We start from the raw sequence: 13,614 nt of genomic DNA on the forward strand, positions 1-13,614 counted from the left end.
ACGGTTTCGTCGTGAGCACGCAACGATTTTGTAGCGAGAACCCTACGATATCGCTGCGAGCGCACAGCGAGTTAGCTAAGTATAGCGCCGAAATCGCTGCGAGCTCGCGGCGATATCGTTTCGCGCTCACGACGAAAGAGTTGCGAGCTCGCTTCGTTTTCAACTCACCCACAAATTGCCCGTGTGATAAAGCTCTTAAGCCAAGTTTAGACTTGCAAGAAAAATCGTTCAAGTTGCATTACATTGCGAGGCCGCAAAAACAACGAGTTTGTGGTAGTCAATCGAGAGCCGCAATGTAATGCAACTTTATGTTAATATCAATTAGAAAGAAAGAAAGAAAGAAAATACATTTATTCACAACACAAGACACCAATATTATTAGGTACAAAAAAAACAACACAAAGGTATGTGTCATTGCGGTTGTGAATCGGACACTGGCTCAGCATAATGCTGAAGCGTTAAGAACACCCCAGCGCTGATTTTCAGCCAGCACCGTCGGCAACCCTCGGACCGTTATAAAGACATACTACACACCATTAACTACATAAGACTACATAAATAAATAGATAATTTGTAAATTATAAAACTAATTTATTATGTGACTTTAAAAACATAAAAATAAATATAATAGGTACGTAGATATATATAATTAATTTTACAACTATTATTATTATGCACTCACTTGCCAAGTATACACCCTAACGCGGGCTAAAAAGAAAAATTAAATTAAAGAAAGAAAACGAAACAAAAAAAAAGCAGTTTTGTGAAATAGTGCTGGAAAGGAGAGGAATTAAGATTTTTTAACTATTAATGTCATCTCATCAATATGAGTGTAGTACCTAGACAGTTTCAAAAGTAGAATATAATATGGTACTTTTAGGTAAAATACTAATAATACTACATCGTATGATAGAATGTGTTACAGGCAAGCTCTAAAGTCGGTACTGTCACAATCTCATGTCCTAATCCGTTCGCCGAGGACAGTCGTACTCATAATCCAACCGGGCGTGTTCCACCTGTACGTACAGTCACGTACAAAAATATGGTTGCAGTTACGTGTCAAAAATAACAATGCTACGTTTATCCAGTAACCACTTACTATAAAATCAAGTCGTAAAGTTTTGAAGCGGAAAAATGGAGATAGTTTATTTATGAAATGTCTCTGCTGTATGTTGGGTAATATTTTTAAATGTAAAAATCATAGACGATTTTAGCCACGTTATTGGGTGTAATTTTTGTTCTGTGAACTGTCATCGTCATCATTTAATATACTTATGACACTCAGTCGCGCCATAACTTGAGAACGACTTCACTGATTTCATTTTTTTTTTAATTTTCTAGGGTTTTTTTTTCTAAATTTTTACTTAAAAAATTTGGTTGTGCAGAAAATAAGATAAAGGGATAAGTTCACCTTTGTACATGTATCTCGTATTCGCTAATTATATTTGATTTTTTCTTTTGTGCAATAAGGAGCTTACACAATACATTTAACTTAACGACTATATAAACTTTTCCAATGTTAGTACAACTGCTAGGATTAGAGACATTAGTTATTTTGCGGATCACCTCATTCCTGAATCAATTGACACAACTTTAACAAAACCTATTATATGTACGCATGTATGCGCTCAGACGCGTATAATCGAATAGGTATCGTATTAGAGATCCACGTTCGATCGTCCTAATCAAGATTTAACCAGTATAGTATGCGTTACCCAGGTTCATTGTCGCGTGAAGTGAGTTGACATAGAATCGAGTTCAGGGGATATCAGGAGGGACGTATATAGGCTTATTTGAAAAGGTAGGTAAATAAGCCCATGTCAAGAGGATCGTAAATCATCATCATCATCCCAGCATATTTACGTACCACTGCTGTGCACAGGCCTCCTCTCAGAATGAGAGAACTTGGGCCGTAGTTCCCCCACGGGCCCAGTGCGGTTTGGGCACTGCACACATACCACTGAGTTACTTCACAGGTGCGTGCAGGTTTCGTTCACCGTAAAGCTCGTGGTAAATTTCAAATGTCGCACATAAATTTCAAAAAACTTAGAGGTGCGGGCCGGGGTTTGAACCCACGCAGCTCTGCTTGAGAGGCGATAGGTCAAACCACTAGGCCACCTTAGACTACTACTTCGGATCGTAAATATTTATCGTTTATTCGTATTCGCATAATTAGAATTTTTTAGATATTTTTTAATCTATATAATTGTTATCGTTTCTTTTATACTATATTATGTTTGTTGAAATAAATAAACTTAAGTCAATATGATTTGGATGTTAGTTATTGATCTATGAGAAGAAAACGACCATTCTTCTCTCATGATTTTTTATGAATAGATGATGTCATCAAGAGTGATATTGATAACTAAGTTGTAGAGGTACAGTCACCAGCACCAATATCTGACACAATAAAGTGTGCATAAATAGCTGATACGACTCTATTTCTAGAGCCGGTTTAGTGTCAGATATTTCAACAAGCTTTTATTTAGTTTCACCTGTCCCGTTATGTCTGTCTGTCTGCAGTCAAATCTTGCAAGTAAAATTCGACCAACTTCCAGTAGTCGGATTGACTTGAAAATTGGCATACTTATGTAAATCACGTGACAATACAATAATCTAGTAGTGACATAGTGGTAGTCCAGCCAGGATCGTCTCCGCATGACGGAACTCTTCAACAGTTAATAGCACCGACTTGAAATTTGTTATACAAATGTAGTTTGGGTGACAATGCAAGTACAGTCAACTAAAAGTACAGTCAGCAAAAAAAGCTTGTACTAAAAATGTTTTTTTATGGTCAGGTTATTGTATGCTCCGTTGTGGCAGATTAATGTAGGTGACTGTATTAATACTACTGACTGTAGTTTTATCTTGAGGTAAACCTTAAAAATTATCGCGCTACAAAATCCTATAGTTTTTACATATCACGCGAGAACTACAAATTAACCTTGTTTGTTAAGGTCTTTCGGATTTCGGAACAGAAGATAGGTTTTCCTTTTCTTTCTCATATAAATCATCAGGAAAACTAAGAAAACTGACGCGGGATTAACACTGGTTGTACTGTACATTATGTGTTTCATCCTTGGTAGTTTGCCATTTCAATTATAACGTCTTCCTTACTTGGCTAACGAACTATCGCTCAGGTAACTTCGTTAGGCTTCCGAGCCCACCTTGTCATACAATACCATGTTAGTACTCGTACTTGTGGCGTTTCTAACATCACCTAAGAGTATCTCTGTCTTTATTCAGACAGGTTGAAAAAATGAACGCCTCATTGTAGGCCTTAATATTGGATTTAATACATTTTACGCGAAGAGGACTTTCTTATATTTTTGAAAATAAATATTGTTTTTGCATTTGGATTTTTGAAAATTCGTCTATCCTCTAGAATCAAACACGTCAAATTTAACAAAAGAAACGAGTTTTAGAATACATAAATATACACTGAAATACCATTTTTTGTGTTTAGTTATCTCGGTCATTTTTTTAGTGCAAAAGTGTACGTGTTCTATAGGCACCTTTATGTAAATAATCACCATCAATGACTCTTTTATAAGTACATAAAACATGCACAGGTTGAGTTGTTGAAAATAGATAGGTACATAAAAAATCAACAACGTAATATTACTATTAAAGTTAATATTTAAAATACTTGTCCTCTTTGCTCTCCTAACCTTTAGCTGAACTCTGATCTAGATTTTAATTACTTAAAAACATTCAAAGCAACCGCAGACAGGTGTAGTATACGAATTTAAAGCAGTATAAATAGTCGCTTACTCTATTAATTATTCAAAGTTTTGTTAAGTTTCATTAAATTTTATTTTCACCTCAGCACTTCAAACAGGCAGGTTTTGCTATGAGAAATCTGTGAGCAAAATCGCATTTTGCTCACTCCGCGAGACAAAGTAACTTTAAATATTTTTTTTTAAATGCTGAGGACAGTGTTGGGTCTACTCACTGAATTCCAAATATTTGAACTTCACTTTGATCTGTCACTTTCACTTCAACACGAAAAAAGCGAGCGATAGGATCATATTTGTTGATTACATCTTAAATTGAATTTATGGTATTAAAAATATATCGATATCTAATAAATTATCGATGGGTCCTACGTACAAGGGCTTGTGTTAAATCCTTACTTTACAGGACGGGCTTTCAAAGTCAAAAACTGTCGTAACTCAGAGACGGTGTATCCTTTTCTTCTAAAATTTGGCACTTTGTACTTTGTCCTTCAACCACAATGAATAAATTTTAATAAAATATTTTTTCATTAAAAGTTATTGTACATATGCCCATATACGCGAATGTCCGGGAAATAAACTTGTGTTCAAAAAGACAGTAAAAAGATCTATGTGGTACTTTGGCTCATATACGCGTTCAACTTTATTTTTTTTTGTAAAAAATACGTTACCCAAGATACTTGGAGAAATTTTAAAAAAATAATACAATTTTGATGTAGCATCGGGGAAGCGGCGTTCCGCTTGACGTACAAGGGCCTAAATGGCAGTTATGCCCACAGATTAAAAAAAACCGCTCCGGGATTTACCGCGTAAAAGTATCAAACGTACGTTTAGCGCTTTTACGTTAAAATTGCATCTAGTTCGGCCATTTTACGTCAATAAAAAATGAGTTGAAAAATTGTATGTGTCACACGAGACCAAAGTTTTTTTTGCATCCCGTGTGTTTGAATCCCTTGCTGTTCTCAGGATTCTTACCTAGAATCACTTGCTACGCTCGTGATTTAATTATAGACTCCTTCGCTTACTCGAGATTCAAAATCAACACTCGCAACAAAAAACAACTTTGCTCTCTTGTTGCACAAATAACTATTTCTTGGACGTTTTTTGACTTTGTAAATACGACTCATAAGGACTCACGTTTACCTTAGACCTCCTCTTTTCCCCTCTTTTTCATAGATTTCACTGTGTTCCACGTACTGTCACACAGTGTACAGTCGAATGCAAAAATACGTACAGCCATAGCGTCAAAATATGTATACATCACCTTATGTTTAGTGGCATAAAGGTGTATCGATATTTTTCGACGTCTTAGTCATCATTTCAGCCTATATACGTCCACTGCAGGGCACAGGCCTCCTCTCGGAATGAGAGGGCTTGGGCAGTAGTTCCCACGCGGCCCAGTGCGGATTGGAACTTTACACACACCGTTGAATTGCTTCGCAGGTTTGTTTGTGCAGGTTTCCTCACGATGTTTTCCTTCACACGTAAAGCTCGTGGTAAATTTCAAATGTAATTCCGCACATGAATTTCGAAAACTCAGAGGTGCGAGCCGGGGTTCGAACCCACGATCCTCTGCTTGAGAGGCCATAGGTCAAACCACTCGGCCACCACGGCTCCGGTGTAATCGATATTTTCGACGTCTTAGTAACGTAAATATATTTATGACGCTGACCGTACCTATAAGAACTGTTACTTTATTCTTCTAGGTCTCAATACTAAAAAAAAATTAGCGACAAATTTACTTAAGAACCTGTAAGTAAACGCTAAGTGAATAAGAGCTCTCTGGAGCCTGTATTATAGCACTAGGGCTTGTTTTAGGCTTTCACAGCAAGGACAATTTAGACAGGCCTTTCTTGAAGGTTACATTAGGGAGATATCGTGTTTCGTTCTTTATACGTATAACAAAAGTATTTTAGGAAAATATGTAGATTATTCACATATTATAGAAATGTTCATGTGTATCACTGTAGATCATTCTTGCGCAGTGTAAGGGTCCGTACTAGGTCGACCTTTGAAGCCAAATATTACGCAAATATACCTAAATTGACAAATTATTTTTTCTCCTCATGTACTTTCACAAAAAAAATCACAAGAGTTCTCTATTTAGTTCCGAACCGAAAGTCTCGACAAAATCGTTACTACTTTACTAAACAAAAGATAACGTTTTTAGGGTTCCGGAGCCAAAATGGCAAATACGGAACCCTTATAGTTTCGCCATGTCTGTCTGTCTGTCCGTCCGTCCGCGGCTTTGCTCAGGGACTATCAATGCTAGAAAGCTGTAATTTTGGACGGATATATATGTAAACTATGCCGACAAAATGGTATTATAAAAAACTAAAAAAATTTTTTTTAGGGTTTTTTTTTTTCTCGTCGAACCCTATAGTGTGGACTATCGTTAGATAGGTCTTTTCAAAACCATTAGGGGTTTGCTAAGACGATTTTTCGATTCAGCGATTTGTTTGCGAAATATTCAGTAAATTTTCATTAAAATCGAGCCCCCCCCCCCTCTAAAATCTAAACCGGTAGTAAGTATATCAAACTTTCAAGGTAAACTATAACGGTTAAGTTGCTTGAGAATTATTAGTAGTTCAAGAGTAAATAGCAGCCTAAGGTATAAAATATACCTAAACTATGGAAGATTCCGTATAAAATACGAAATCCTTAGAAAAATATTACTTAATTTTTTCGTAATGGCTACGGAACACTATTTCGGGCGTGTCCGACACGCTCTTGGCCGGTTTTTTATTTATTTTAATTATACTCGGACCTATCTAACCAGTTTGTGGACTGATTTTTGTGTATACCTTAGCATAACTGCTTTGTGGCACTAAAATTATTTACGTAAAAATATTAACCCTTTTCCAGGCATAGTGCATATTATTATAGCGACTATATTAATGTGCACAAATATTCAACCTTACTAAATTCACAATATTTATGGTACAAAATTACTTAAAGTTGTTAAAAATATTATGCGTTTTTAAATTAATCCCTTAAAGGTAAGCAACATAAAACTGTTATTAATTTTGTAAAAAAATCTAAATTGGCGTAGCATTCTTTTATGTCACTCAACAAATCACAGCTTTGCATGCATGCTGAAATGTTAGCATCCATTACAAAAATTCTGTCACATTTTCCTAGCCAAATCTTAAAAAAGAAAAAAAAACGAATCTGCGTGTCGAAGCAAAGGGGTCATTACACGGGCGAGTGACTTCGAACGTTTAGTTTAATCGTTAGCGGTATGACTGGCCGGAAAGAATTCGAATTACAATAATAAAAACGTTAGTGTAATGGGGTAAAAAGCGCTGCCCGAACTGAGCTCTATGCCCTCGAGACACGAAATACCAGGCTCCACATTAGCATGACTTTTTTAAAGATCTTTAGGAAGTTTTCGCAGTGACGAGTTTGATTGTTTTAAAAATGACAGAGGAAATCTTTACTAATATACTTACTGTTTTTTTTGCCTATTGTCGCTTTAAATAAGTTAACCAACTTAAAAAAGTTAAAAGACCTACGACTTTAAAATTAAATAGAAATTTAAAGTTCAATATCTCAAAACAGCTAAACCGATTTTAAGGTAGCTTAATAAAATTAAGATTGGTTTTTGGAGTGTTTTTTTATTTTTTATTTCAACTCCAAATTTTGTTACTTTTACGGTTATCCCGTAAAACCCATATCGAAAATACAAACTAATTAAAAACTTTAGACTACCTTTCAAATAAAAAAAACCTCACTATAATAATACTACAGACAGAGACACACATAGCGGTCAAACTTATAACACCCCACTTCTTACGTCGGTGGCAAAAACACCAACAACAAACAGGTAGCGTGCATCGTTACCAACATCCTATTTAATATACTTCCAATTCCACCGTCTCATTAATTTTTAAACTGGCCGGGTATAAATTTTATTTTACGATTTCTAATTGGCACTGTGCTCCTCTAATTAACGAGCAGTGCCCGGGTTTCCTTGTTAAGCTGATAATTGCCACGATAACCTAGTGCTAGGATTTAGCAGGAAACGCCCTGCGTGAAGAAAAATGAAGCGATTAAACGGTTTATAGATAAGGGGTCGAGCGGCGGGGCAAGGGTTGAGTCAGAAAAGGACGGAAAATTATACTTGATTATTTCAAGGTTTTTTTTTTAATTAAAACGTTGCTTTTAACTTCAATTTGTTAGGTGTTGTTGTGTTCTGTGACTCAGAAGACAAGAGTGATACAATAACCTACTTAGAAAAATGTTAGTAATGTATAAATAAAATAAATATAACGGGACAATTCACACCAATTGACCTAGTCCCAAAGTAAGCTTAGCAAAGCTTGTGTTATGGGTACTAAGCAACGGATAAATATAATTATATAGATAAATACATACTTAAATACATAGTAAACACCCAAGACCCGAGAACAAACATTCGTATTTTTCATACAAATATCTGCCCCGACACGGGAATCGAACCCGGGACCTCAAGCTTCGTAGTCAGGTTCTCTAACCACTAGGCCATCTGGTCGTCTAATGTATGCTACTAGAATGCTAGGAGATGACAGAGAAACATTTTATTACATTATATTCGATACCTACACAGAAAAATATATTAGAAGGAAAAAAAATACACAAAAATTTACATTGAATAATATAAATTCGGCCCCACTTAGTATAATGTTGCGGTAAGCCGCAACGCTGCTATTCAGTGGGTCCCATTTAAAACTAAACACATGAAAACATAAACATACACACTGCTTGTACAGTATAAAAATATATAATATTTTTTTATGAGTAACCCAGGAGAAATTGTCATGGCAACAAGTGATATTATACTTAAAAATTGATTGACCCTTCTTCAAAACTGTGAAAAAACGACTGTAGAGAATATTGAAATTAAATATTTTGCTTACCTGTGTCATGCCTTAAAGATTGCTTCTTCTTCCAACAAATGTATTCACTCAATGTCGTAATATCAAGCCAATTTATCAATGCAACAAAATTTATAAAAAGAAAACAAAATGGCATTTAATAGGGAAGGAAAAGATTATCCAATTTTCTCACCTCAGCTCTCACAAATAACCATAACAACGACAGAGCTTACCATTGTTTGCGTAAAAGATTTATTTCCCTCCAATATTTACTTATTGGTTCGAGTGCCTTGCGCTTTATTACCATTATTACTTCGCCCACTGATCCGGAAATTATACAAAAAACACAAACATCGCTACCGACACGTAAACACTTCGTTGTCTGTTTAACACAATAAGTCAAGTACCCTATAAAACCGCAACAAGCTAAATTTATCTGTTACAACACACAATAAAGTTGATATCTGATTGCATTGTGTTAGGACTTGTGTCCTTTAGTTTTGATTCAGCGCTGTATTTAAGGGTAGGTGGCTCGGTATTATTTGCATAAGGTTGTTTATAAAATTCGGCTGCTCTTTGTCAGTCGACGACGCGCCGGCGCTGCCACTTAACTAGATATCTGTTTATTCAGTGAAATTGAATGCTAACATTGAACAGGTAGATACTCGAGTATAGTTGTTACTGACGAGTATTTACTTTATGGTATTTTTACTCGATGCGGGCGAGCGGGGATGATTTTATGGCAGAGTGAAAGTATTTCGGACGTTTTATGTTTTACACGTTTTTGGTGGTTTTATGAGGTGCTTATTTATAGGGTGGCTGCTGCGTGTTGATGTATATTCATGATGTAGAGTTTATATCTTTATAATTATTAAAATATCATGTAAAATATGAAGCCGTGGTGGCCTAGTGGTTTAACCTATCGCCTCTCAAGCAGAGGGTCGTGGATTCGAACACCGGCTCGCACCTCTGAGTTTTTCGAAATTCATGTGCGGAATTACATTTGAAATTTACCACGAGCTTTGCGGTGAAGGAAAACATCGTGAGGAAACCTGCACAAAACCTGCGAAGCGATTCAATGGTTCGTGCGAAGTTCCCAATCCGCACTGGGCCCGCGTGGGAACTATGGCTTAAGCCCTCTTGTTCTGAGAGGAGGCCTGTGCCCAGCAGTGGGACGTATATAGGCTGGGATGATGATGATTTGAATGATATGGTCGGTGTAGAGAGCAACCCTAATTCCAACGAATTGTGTTGGAAACTAGAGTAATTGTTACCACAAACCTTGAACATTAGCCACGGACTGGCTCGAAACTGGTCGGGCATATCTCAAATACTAATAAGTGAGTGACCCCGCATTTCTATTTTTGTTTTTTTCCTTTTAAGATATATGATGTCATAAGAAGGTAGGTACACAAGGAACAACCGTGCAGTATTTCATGTCATGTATCTACCTATTTAGACTCAGCGGTTAAAATTTCGGAATTTTACATCCATTCAGATGCCGTGGGAATATCGGAATATAACGTTACCAATAAAAAGTTGGAAAACCCCCGACTTTGTCACTTCAAAGCTCAATATCTCAAAAACGGCTGCGGTGGCGGTCTAAGAACCATCGCTAGAAGATCTGCTTTCAAATAAAAAAAACGCATTCAAATCGGTCACCAGTTTAAGAGCTAAGGTGCCACAGACAGACACACATAGCGGTCAAACTTATAACACCGTCGGGGGTTAAAAAAGAGCCTATGCGGTATTCTCAAGATCCATTTATCTACGTCGGTACCAAGCTGAACTGAATGAACAGTTTCAAATCCTGTACATTTTTGATTACAGTCCACTATCCTGTCGTCCAAAATGCAGCCGAAAACTTCGCAATAACTCCGCCCGCCCATAACTCCGCCCAAACTGCCCAAACGGGCGATGCGTGGACAATACTCAGTATTAATAAGGTTGTGGCACTTGGTTTTTATATCGCACATATGGCGTAAAGCCCGCGATGGCCGGGTGAGGGTAGGGGTGCTAAGTCGCTGCTATAATAATTGTTTAATACTAAACTATTCGATCTGGTACAATTGAAGTTCCGGGATTTTGAATTTTCCAAATTTTATCGTTTTCTTCATTGAGGTTGTGTTGAAGACAACTTTTGAACATTAACAACTTTTAAAGACAACTGTCCAAAATTTAAAGACTCTAAGCCCAGCGGTTGTTATTTCGAGATTTTATCCCTATCCCGTGGGAATATCGAGATAAAAAGTAGCCTATGTGTTATTCCAAATGTCCAGTTATCTACATACCAAATCTCATCCAAATGCATCCAGCTGTTTTAGCGTGAACGAGTAACAAACACAAACACACACACACACACACACACACACACACATTTCGCATTTATAATATAAGTACCTAGGATTTCTGTTTGAAAGTTTCTGAAGAAGAAGTTTCTGTTTTGTCTTGTGTTATGTCTCCGTTTCAGCTTGGGTTAAAAACACTTTAATATGCCCGACTGTCCGGTTGGCCTGTCACAAAGTTTCACAACAATCGGTTGAAATTATATTGTTTTTGTTCAGTTAGTCCTTGGAAAAAAAACGGCGATAGACACACTGGCGAGTTCTACAACTCAAGACAAATTGGCATCTGTATACACCGGTTGCCCGCAAATTTCTATGTTGTCAGTCCAAATATTGGATGTGTGAGACCCGCCAACGCTACGTCTTTCGATTCATGATCGTCACTCAAGAACCATTCTCTCTCCCAACAGTTAGCTGTTCTGCGAGCGATGCCTACTCATTGCCACTTCAACTTAAACTTTATGAACATGCTTTATTTTCGTTCTTTCTTTTGTCACTTACAACTCTGTGAATGCCAGTATGATGAAGACTTGCAATTTAATACCGTCTTTATTATAAGCTTTTATTTAGTTTCACCTTTCCCGTTGACTGTCTTTCTGTCTGTCTGTAATCAAATTCTTGCAAGTTTAATTCGACCAAACTTGTATTAAAAATGTTTTTTTTTTACCAAAATCTTATTATGGTTTAGAAATACTCTATGGGAATCAAAATAGGTTGGTAACCCTAGCAAGTGGGGGGGGGGGGGGGGGGTGGCTACGCTTCATAAACAGAATGATTTTGCGTTGAAACGGGGTAGGGAGTGCTTTATTAGCACTTGTTTCATACGTTCCACTTCTCATGATATTGGGTTGGAAAATACTCATGCGGTCGCCGGAGGTTGGAAACAAAGAGCTAATAATAATAGGAATAGTAAGGTTATCGTTTGTGTTTCCACCGCAGCCGATGTAGCTACATTTTCACCTCTACTGCTATTAATGCACACAGGGTTTTTGTTTTTACAGTTTTAACTAGGTACGGTACTCATTAGTGGCATATAAGTGCATAATACTGGTTTAACAAGCTTTAATTTAACTTGCAACGTTTGTATGTAAGTTAAGAAAGGATGTCGTGCTTTTGAAATTAACAAACAATTTTTCGACTTATTTTTGGTGTCTGATTGAGCTGAGCCAGACTTACGTACACTTGATGTCAATATGAATTATCTAGGATGGAATCCTGGTGGTCAGGCTAGAATCATCTCCATAGATTGGCACTCATCTGTTAATAGTATCGGCTTTAAACTTGTCACGGATAGCTATGTAGTTAAAAAAATAAATAAATATCATGGGATACTTGACACCATTTGACCTAGTCCAAATTAAGCAAAGCTTGTACTATGGATACTAGACAACAGATAAACATACTTATAATAGGTAGATAAATACATACTTAAATACATATTAAACATCCAAGACCCGATAACAAACAATCGTATAATTCATACAAACATCTGCCGCGGCCGGGAATCGAACCAAGTCATTAACAATGTTTTATCGAAGCACAATCTGTGCAATTATCCATATATCTCTTCGCTTTTGGACTAATTCGGACAACATTATGATAAAATGTTCAATGTTCAAATATTCTATGATAAAATGTACAACTTCAATAAGAATAGTCAATGACAATGAATTAAACTTATCCGACTTAAAATGTCAGATCATTTTGTATTTGCATTTTTTTAACCTTAAAACTACTGCCAAAGAAAGCCGTTCAGCATGAAACACGACATGTCATTATTACCAAATTCTGCAGCAATAAAATACAGACTGAGCCGGCCAACGACCGCCATCTAATGGCACCCAGAGTCACCCATTAATTGGTTCTGAAACGAGCACCGACACTTGAAGATAATTAATTTTATGTTAAAACTGTGATTGAAGCCAGGCCTGATTGGACGAATATGTCCTTTGAATATTTTAATTGGAATTTGAAGGTAGAGACGATTTTGCGAATAATGGAAAAGGTGAACACTAAATTACGTAAGTTATTGTCCGTGGCGCGCCCAGTTTTCGAATAGGAAGGACCCATTTCTTCCTGTGGGTGTCGTAAAACCGCGTGTGCGACGTGGAAGGTAAGGAGACACGACCTCTGCACTCTTTTCACAAAAAAAGCGCCATGAAGGTTAAGGTCGAGAACTAGTTACTAGTGGAACCATGACTGTAAACCTCGCTAGTTTTGCGAAATGGTTAAAATAATATACTCTTACGTTTTCAAACGCCTGGCTCCGCCATTTTGTAAAACTTCCAAAAACTGAATCGACGAAGGAGTTCGTCTAATTATCGAACCTTCTCGAAAATTTCACGAGAATCGGTTGAGAAATGCACGGTGACAGTATATACAGTGACAAATGATTAAAGTGTAATGATATCTTCGACCTCAACTATATCTGCATTAGGTACACATCACCCACCGATGGAAATCATCCCCTATTTGGATAAGGCCGAACAAAGCAGTGCGTTCCAATTCCATTAGCTTTGACGATCATGACGCTTAGGTGTTCTGCGTCACTGAGTCATGGGAACAATGACGCAATCTCCGACCTCACGACGTGAGGTCTTCGGGGACTCCGGTCAGGGGACAAAAGGGGACACCTGAATTGAGCTATGACATATTCAAATGATAAGCGACTAGAAT

General features: G+C 37.0%; 1 protein-coding gene across 1 annotated transcript in view; it reads right to left on the reverse strand.

Annotated features, from left to right (window-relative positions):
* The window catches only part of LOC141438421 (zwei Ig domain protein zig-8-like), a 562,997-nt gene that overhangs the window by 266,524 nt on the left and 282,859 nt on the right, over positions 1-13,614 (reverse strand). The gene's annotated exons all lie outside the window — the stretch shown is intronic.

Source organism: Choristoneura fumiferana, chromosome 18 (genome assembly GCF_025370935.1).
Source record: "Choristoneura fumiferana chromosome 18, NRCan_CFum_1, whole genome shotgun sequence".
Taxonomy (NCBI): Eukaryota; Metazoa; Arthropoda; class Insecta; order Lepidoptera; family Tortricidae; genus Choristoneura; species Choristoneura fumiferana.